This window comes from Entelurus aequoreus, linkage group LG14 (genome assembly GCF_033978785.1).
Source record: "Entelurus aequoreus isolate RoL-2023_Sb linkage group LG14, RoL_Eaeq_v1.1, whole genome shotgun sequence".
Lineage (NCBI taxonomy): Eukaryota > Metazoa > Chordata > Actinopteri > Syngnathiformes > Syngnathidae > Entelurus > Entelurus aequoreus.
Window position 1 is genome coordinate 53,582,200 of NC_084744.1, and position 7,768 is coordinate 53,589,967.

The following is a 7,768-nucleotide window of genomic DNA, read 5'->3' on the forward strand; positions in this document are numbered from 1 at the left end:
GAGTTGTTGATGGTGGAACACGAGTCGGAGCGAGAGTGAGAGCAGAGAAACACTCTCAGCTGTGTCATCTACGCACCTGTCGCTGATCTCGAAGCCGGTCCTGGCACACCCCGCTTCGCTGCAGGTCCGCAGGCCACGCCCCCCCCCCCCCCACACACACACACACATTGTTTATAGCAGGGGTTCTTAACCTGTTCGACCTCAGGACCTACACTACAGAGGGACCCGGCCCACTCAAATATTAGCACTAAATTAATATACATACCGTATTTTCTGCACTATAAGGCGCACCTAAAAACCTCCAATTTTCTCAAAAGCTGACAGTGCACTTTATAATCCGGTGCGCCTTATATATGGACCAATATTGAGCCACAACAGGTCTCGCAACTACGTGATGCATAACGCAACCCCAGCCTCTACTGCAGCGTCTATTCTATGCGCCTTATAGTGCGGTGCGCCTTATAATGCGGTGCGCCTTATATATGAACAAAGTTTTAAAATGGGCCATTCATTGAAGGTGCGCCTTATAATCCGGTGCGCCTTATAGTGCGGAAAATACGGTACTCTTGATTTTGATTATTTTAAATACAATAAAATATCTGACCTACGTATAGTTCCCTACCTTGTAAAATGATATAAAAGCATGTGTTAATTTACAAAGATTAAATTATTAATTTGCCAAATAAACCTTAGGCTTAGGTCACACTGATTAGATAAAATAAATGTACATACAATATACATTGTTCTGCTAAAATAAATAAACTAAATTAATAATATGTGTTTTAACTAAACTGTCAATGAAATTAAAGTGCAAATGAAAATACCACTTTAGTCATAATTTTTTAGCTTAAGACATTTCGCTATGAATTTCACTCTGGTTGTTTTTATATTGTCATTACTCTTGATTTTGATCATATTAAATACAATGAAATATCTGACCTACGTACAGTTCCCTACCTTGTAAAATTATATAAAAGCATGTGTTAATCACAAAGATTAAATTATTAATTTACCAAATAAACCTTAGGCTTAGGTCTGACTGATTAGACGAAATAAACAATATACATTGTTCTGCTAAAATAAATAAACAAAATTATGTTTTTTAACTAATCTGTCAATAAAATTAAAGTGCAAATGAAAATACCACTTTAGTCATAATTTTTGCGCTTAAGAAATGTCTCTATGAATTTCACTCCGCTTGTTTTTATATTGTCATTACTGCCACAAGTGGCAGAAAAGTGTATTACAACTAAATACCGCTGTGGCCTAGGCGGACCACAGCTGAAAAAATACATATATTACATTCTAAGGGGCGCTCGCGGCCCAACACTGGGACCCGGCTTTATAGTTAAAAAACACTGGTATATAGTATATGCCATCAACGTGCCGGCGACCATCTTTTTGCAAAAAAAAATACGCCCAGGGCTCCCATTATTTCAGCGTTATAGTGAGTTGATTTTTCATGCTAATTTTTTTGCTGTTTTTAATTTGCCACACGTGAAAAAGCCGGTCCGTGAAAATAATGCATGCATTAAACCGGTCCCTGGTGGAAAAAAGGTTGGGGACCACTGATTTAGATGACACAGAACGTGAACGTCGGCCTGTTGATTCGTTTGAACAGATCCCGTGGATGCAAAACGGTTTTCTTCAGCCCAACTCAGACAAAACTGAAATCATTGTCTGAGGCCCACAGAAGCAAAGAGAATCTATAGTCAGTTTGAGACCCTCTCCCTGAAACCGAGTAACCGGGTTAGAAATTTAGGGGTAATAGCAGACTTGAACTTTAACAGCCACATTAAGTCAATAACATCCGCAGCTTTTTTTATCACCTGAAAAAGGAATAATGTTTTAATCATCTCAGGGCATTCAATCGATCGCAACTGGACTGTTTGGTTTATCTTAGATGTTTCGCCTCTCATCCGAGGAGGCTTCATCAGTTCATACTCAGACTTAGATCGGTCAGATCTAGTTCAGCGGCTGGTGCCAAAACCGCAAATATTTATACTCCAAAACCAAGAGGGTGTGCCTGGGCAAGGATAGTTTCGCCCTATCGTAGTGAAAAATACAACTGTTTTGATGCAAACCAGCAATCCTACTTTCAAAGCCAATGACAGTCGTTGGAGTGTAATTTCCCCTCGTTAGCATTGAGGTATTGTGTGGCATAACGATCGCTGGGGATCGACTACTACCAGTCCAAAATAGTCAGCGTAAGCATTCCATTTAGTTGTAAAACAAATGGCATTCTGGTCAGCGTCTTTATCAACGGCACAGCAGTGGAGATCGTAAGCAGCACCAAGTTCCTGGGGGTGCAGATAACTGGCAATATGACCTGGTCCCTACACACCGGAGCTCTAGCGCAGGCACTTTTTGCGTCAGATTAAAAGAGCACAGCTCCCTCCCTCCCGTTCTCACCACATTCTACAGAGGCACTATAGAGAGCCTACTGACCAACTGCATCTCTGTCTGGACTGGAGCCTGCAGTACCTCAGACTGGAAGTCTCTGCAGAGAGTGGTGAGGACGGCGGAAAAGTTAATCAGGACTCCTCTTCCTCCTATTCGGGAAATCGCAAAAAGCCGCCGCCTGACCAGGGCTCAGAAAATCTGTAGAGACTCCTCCCACCCCCACCAAGGACTGTTTTCACTGCTGGACTCTAGAAGGAGGTTCCGTAGCATAACCTCCAGGTTCTGTAACAGCTTCTTCCCTCCGGCCATAAGACTCTTGAACGCATCATAATAATCCCCTCAACTCCCCCCAAAAATGGATTAACTCGCTGGAATATAAAGACAATATAACATACATCCATAAACGCGGATGTATGTGCAATATATTTATCTGTACAGTAATCTATTTATTTATTTATATATGCACCTTATTGCTCTTTTATCCTGCACTACAACGAGCTAATGCAACAAAATTTTGTTCTCAAATGAGTGCGGTTTCTCCCTGTGATGCAGGTAGACACCTGAGTCTTGGCCTGAAGGGTTTGCCCGTCGGCTTAGTGGTTGTTTTGTTTCCCCAATTCAGGAATCAGGGTATTCATCATTACACTGGATAGCATACACCAGATGGTTTTTGTGGATGTGGGGTGTCCGATCTTTAGGATGCACTAGTCTCTTGTCTCAGGGTGTTGCCTGGTTTGAAGTGTACTGCGATGTTGTGTTGGTTAAAAATCATTCTGAGTTTCTCAGATACACCTGATACATTTTGCGTCTGTCGAAACGTCTTCTGAGACAAACTAAACATTCCAGTTGTGATCCATTAAATGCCCTGAGATGACAATGACCTGGATGAATGAGAATATTCATAGACGATGTCTTAATCAGACTTAGAAAGACTAATCCATGCCTTTTGTCTTCAGCAGGTTAGACTGCAATGGCCTTCTCACTAGACTTTCTAAAAAAGCTGTGCAGTAGTGATGTGCAGATCCATACTGAAATATCGATATCATTGATACCAGATCTTTATGCTCTAATATCGATTCTCAAATCAAAATATCGATACTTTTAGTTCAGTGGGTCAAAACTTTTTCCACCTAGGTCCGCATACTGAGACGTCAAAGTATGCAGAGGTAATATTATTATTATTTTTATTTTTTTAAATGCTAAAAACAGATATTTATATTTAAAGACAGAACTTGGTCAGCTTTGTATTGTAGACGACTATGTACAGTCGTGGTCAAAAGTTGACATACACTTGTAAAGAACATAATGTCATGGCTGTCTTGAGTTTCCAATCATTTCTACAACTCTTATTTTTTTGTGATAGAGTGATTGGAGCACATACTTGTTGGTCACAAAAAAAATTCATGAAGTTTGGTTCTTTTATGAATTTATTATGGGTCTACTGAAAATGTGAGCAAATCTGCTGGGTTGAAAGTATACAAACAGCAATGTTAATATTTGCTTACATGTCCCTTGGCAAGTTTCACTGCAATAAGGCGCTTTTGGTAGCCATCCAAAAGCTTCTGCTTGAATTTTTGACCACTCCTCTTGACAAAATTGGTGCAGTTCAGCTAAATGTGTTGGTTTTCTGACATGGACTTGTTTCTTCAGCATTGTCCACCACACGTTTAAGTCAGGACTTTGGGAAGGCCATTCTAAAACCTGAATTCTAACCCGATTTAGCCATTATTTGCCACTTTTGGGGTCATTGTCCTGTTGGAACACCCAACTGCGCCCAAGACCCAACCTCCGGGCTGATGATTTTAGGTTGTCCTGAAGAATTTGGAGGTAATCCTCCTTTTTCATTGTCCCATTTACTCTCTTTAAAGCACCAGTTCCATTGGCAGCAAAACAGGCCCAGAGCATAATACTACCACCACCATGCTTGACGGTAGGGATGGTGTTCCTGGGATCAAAGGTCTCACCTTTTCTCCTCCAAACATATTGCTGGGTATTGTGGCCAAACAGCTCAATTTTTGTAAGTATGTGCTCCAATCACTCTATCACAAAAAAATAAGAGTTGTAGAAATGATTGGAAACTCAAGACAGCCATGACATTATGTTCTTTACAAGTGTATGTCAACTTTTGACCACGACTGGATATAATTATTAGTTGGAACATTTCAGTTTTTTACTCGTTACATATTTAACAGTTTTTGTTGTTGTTGTAATTTTTCTAAATAATATGTTAGTATTTTATTTTAATTAACTAATTAAATTGTGTTCATATTTTTATTGTATTTTATTTTTATTTTGAGAGCTAATATTTTGGATCAGTTGTGTTTAAACTTTTTCCACAAAGGGCCACATACTGAAAAGTTAAGTATTTTTAAGCCATTTTGATACTTTATACATTTTTTAAAAATGCTATAAACAGAGATTATACAGTATATATTTAACCTAAGTGACTAAGTATATTTTTACTCATTGGTTTAAATGAGTTCATCTTTTTTCTCATTGCGTTCCGATGATTTTCTTTTTTTTCTCACTTTTCTGCTTCTTTTTTTTTAGATATATTATTTGAAATACACAACTTTTTCAATTTTAGCAGGCTCATTAGTTTTATATTTGCACAGAGACACCAGCCTGTATTTTACTTGGTATCTGATCGGAAAGAAAATCAGTGGTATCGCACACCACTACTATAAAGCAGCTGCAAATGCTGCTGCTCGAGTCCTGACGCGAACCAGGAAATATGACCACACAAGCACTTATTGTTGTACACTATGAAAGCTGTTTGAAAGTCTTTTCTCCGACATGTCGGAGCATTGTGGCTCTGAAAGTATTTTATCCACACCATTTGATTTTACTTTTGAATGACGATTGTTTTATGATTATCTTAACTTGAATAATGATTTTTTTTATGGTTATTTTGTTTTCATTTGTGCCTTCTTAGAATTTAGTATACAGTATTTTGAGTTGCATGGATTGTGCTCTATAAATAAACTTTCCTTGGCGTAATTAATAAAATGTTCTATAACATAAAGCTATCCCTACAATAAAATGACATTATTGTAGTGTGAAACTTGAATATGAATGCAAACTGTTATATACTGGACATATTAAAATGATTATTTTGCACTTTTATTTGATAACGGTCTTAAAATACTGTAATTAAAATTGTAAATTAGCAATATGTTGACAGTGTTTTCAATAGATCATACAAAGTATTCTCAAAGTGGCTAATAGTTCGCCAAATACATACAGTATCAAATAAAAGGGAGCCTCATGAGTTGCGTTCCTAAACGGCGCTTAAAGGTAAGTCGCGTTTTAAGTTAAATCTTTTGTTGTACTTTTTATGAAATAGAAAACATGTGTTTTTTAAAATTTCATTTTAACCCTTTAAGTCAAATCTAATTCAAAATGTGCACAAAGAGTTTTCCATATGATACATGTTAAAGGTTAAAGATCAAGCCTGAATATACAAAACCCAAAACCAGTGAAGTTGGCACGTTGTGTAAATGGTAAATAAAAACAGAATACAATGATTTGCAAATCCTTTTCAACTTATATTCAATTGAATAGACTGCAAAGACAAGATATTTAATGTTTGAAAACGTTATTTTTTGCAAATATTAGCTCATTTGGAATTTGATGCCTGCAACATGTTTCAAAAAAGCTGGCACCAGTGGCAAAGAAGACTGAGAAAGTTGAGGAATGCTCAGCAAAGACTTATTTGGAACATCCCACAGGTGAACAGGCTCATTGGGAACAGGTGGGTGCCATGATTGGGTATAAAAGCAGCTTCCATGAAATGCTCAGTCATTCACAAACAAGGATGGGGCGAGGGTCACCACTTTGTGAACAAATGCGTGAGCAAATTTTCGAACAGTTTAAGAACAAAATTTCTCACTATTGGAAGGAATTTAGGGATTTTACCATCTACGGTTCGTAATATCATCAAAAGGTTCAGAGAATCTGGATAAATCACTGCATGTAAGCGATGATATTACGATACTTCGATCTCTCAGGTGGTACTGCATTAAAAATCGACATCAGTGTATAAAGGATATCACCACATGGGCTCAGGAACACTCCAAAAAATCACTGTCAGTAACTACAGTTCGTCGCTACATCTGTAACTGCAAGTTAAAACTCTACTATGCAAAGCGAAAGCCATTTATCAACAACACCCAGAAATGCCACCGGCTTCGCTGGGCCCGAGCTCATCTAAGATGGACCGATCCAAAGTGGAAATGTGGTCTGACGAGTCAATATTTCAAATTGTTTTTGGAAACTGGACGTCGTGTCCTCCGGAACAAAGAGGAGAAGAACCATAGGCGCAAAAGTTGAAAAGCCAGCATGTGTGATGGTATGGGGGTGTATTAGTGCCCAAGATATGGGTAACTTACACATCTGTGAAGGCGCCATTAATGCTGAAAGGTACATACAGGTTTTGGAGCAACATATGTTGCCATCCAAGCAACGTTATCATGGACGCCCCTGCTTATTTCAGCAAGTTAATGCCAAGCCATGTGTTACAACAGCATGGCTTCATAGTAAAAGAGTGCAGGTACTAGACTGGCCTGCCTGTAGTCCAGACCTGTCTCCCATTGAAAATGTGTGGCGCATTATGAAGCCTAAAATACCACAATGGAGACCCCCGGACTGTTGAACAACTTAAGCTGTACATCAAGCAAGAATGGGAAAAAATTCCACCTGAAAAGCTTCAAAAATTGGTCTCCTCAGTTCCCAAACGTTTACTGAGTGTTGTTAAAAGGAAAGGCCATGTAACACAGTGGTAAAAATGCACCTGTGCCAAATTTTTTGCAAAGTGTTGCTGCCATTAAATTCTTAGTTCTAAGATTATTTGCAAAAAAAAAAAAAAGAAGTTTCTCAGTTCAAACAATAAATATCTTGTCTTTGCAGTCTATTCAATTGAATATAATTTGAAAAGGATTTGCAAATCATTGTATTCTGTTTTTATTTACCATTTACACAAAGTGCCAATTTCACTGGTTTTGGGTGTTGTAGAATGGTAATAAAACTAATTTTGATGCATGGTTATAATTGTTGCAAAAGATCAATATTTGACTGCCATTAAAACTGCACATGCATTGCATAACATAATAATGCAATTTCAGATTTCAGTGTTTAATTTGTGTGGTAGAAAAGTATATGAATCTATTTTGAAATTTAATGGGACAAGTTTTTCTCAGGGCTTCCGGTGGGAGGTTGGTGATGACGTCACAGCCGATGACAGTCATGACACTTTGCAAATATATTTTTTTTGTTTTGATGTCCACACAAAAACGTACGTATAGAAATAAACAAAGTCTAACTTCACCTTAGTGTTCACTGTGACGTCACAGTGCGTGGCGGCACG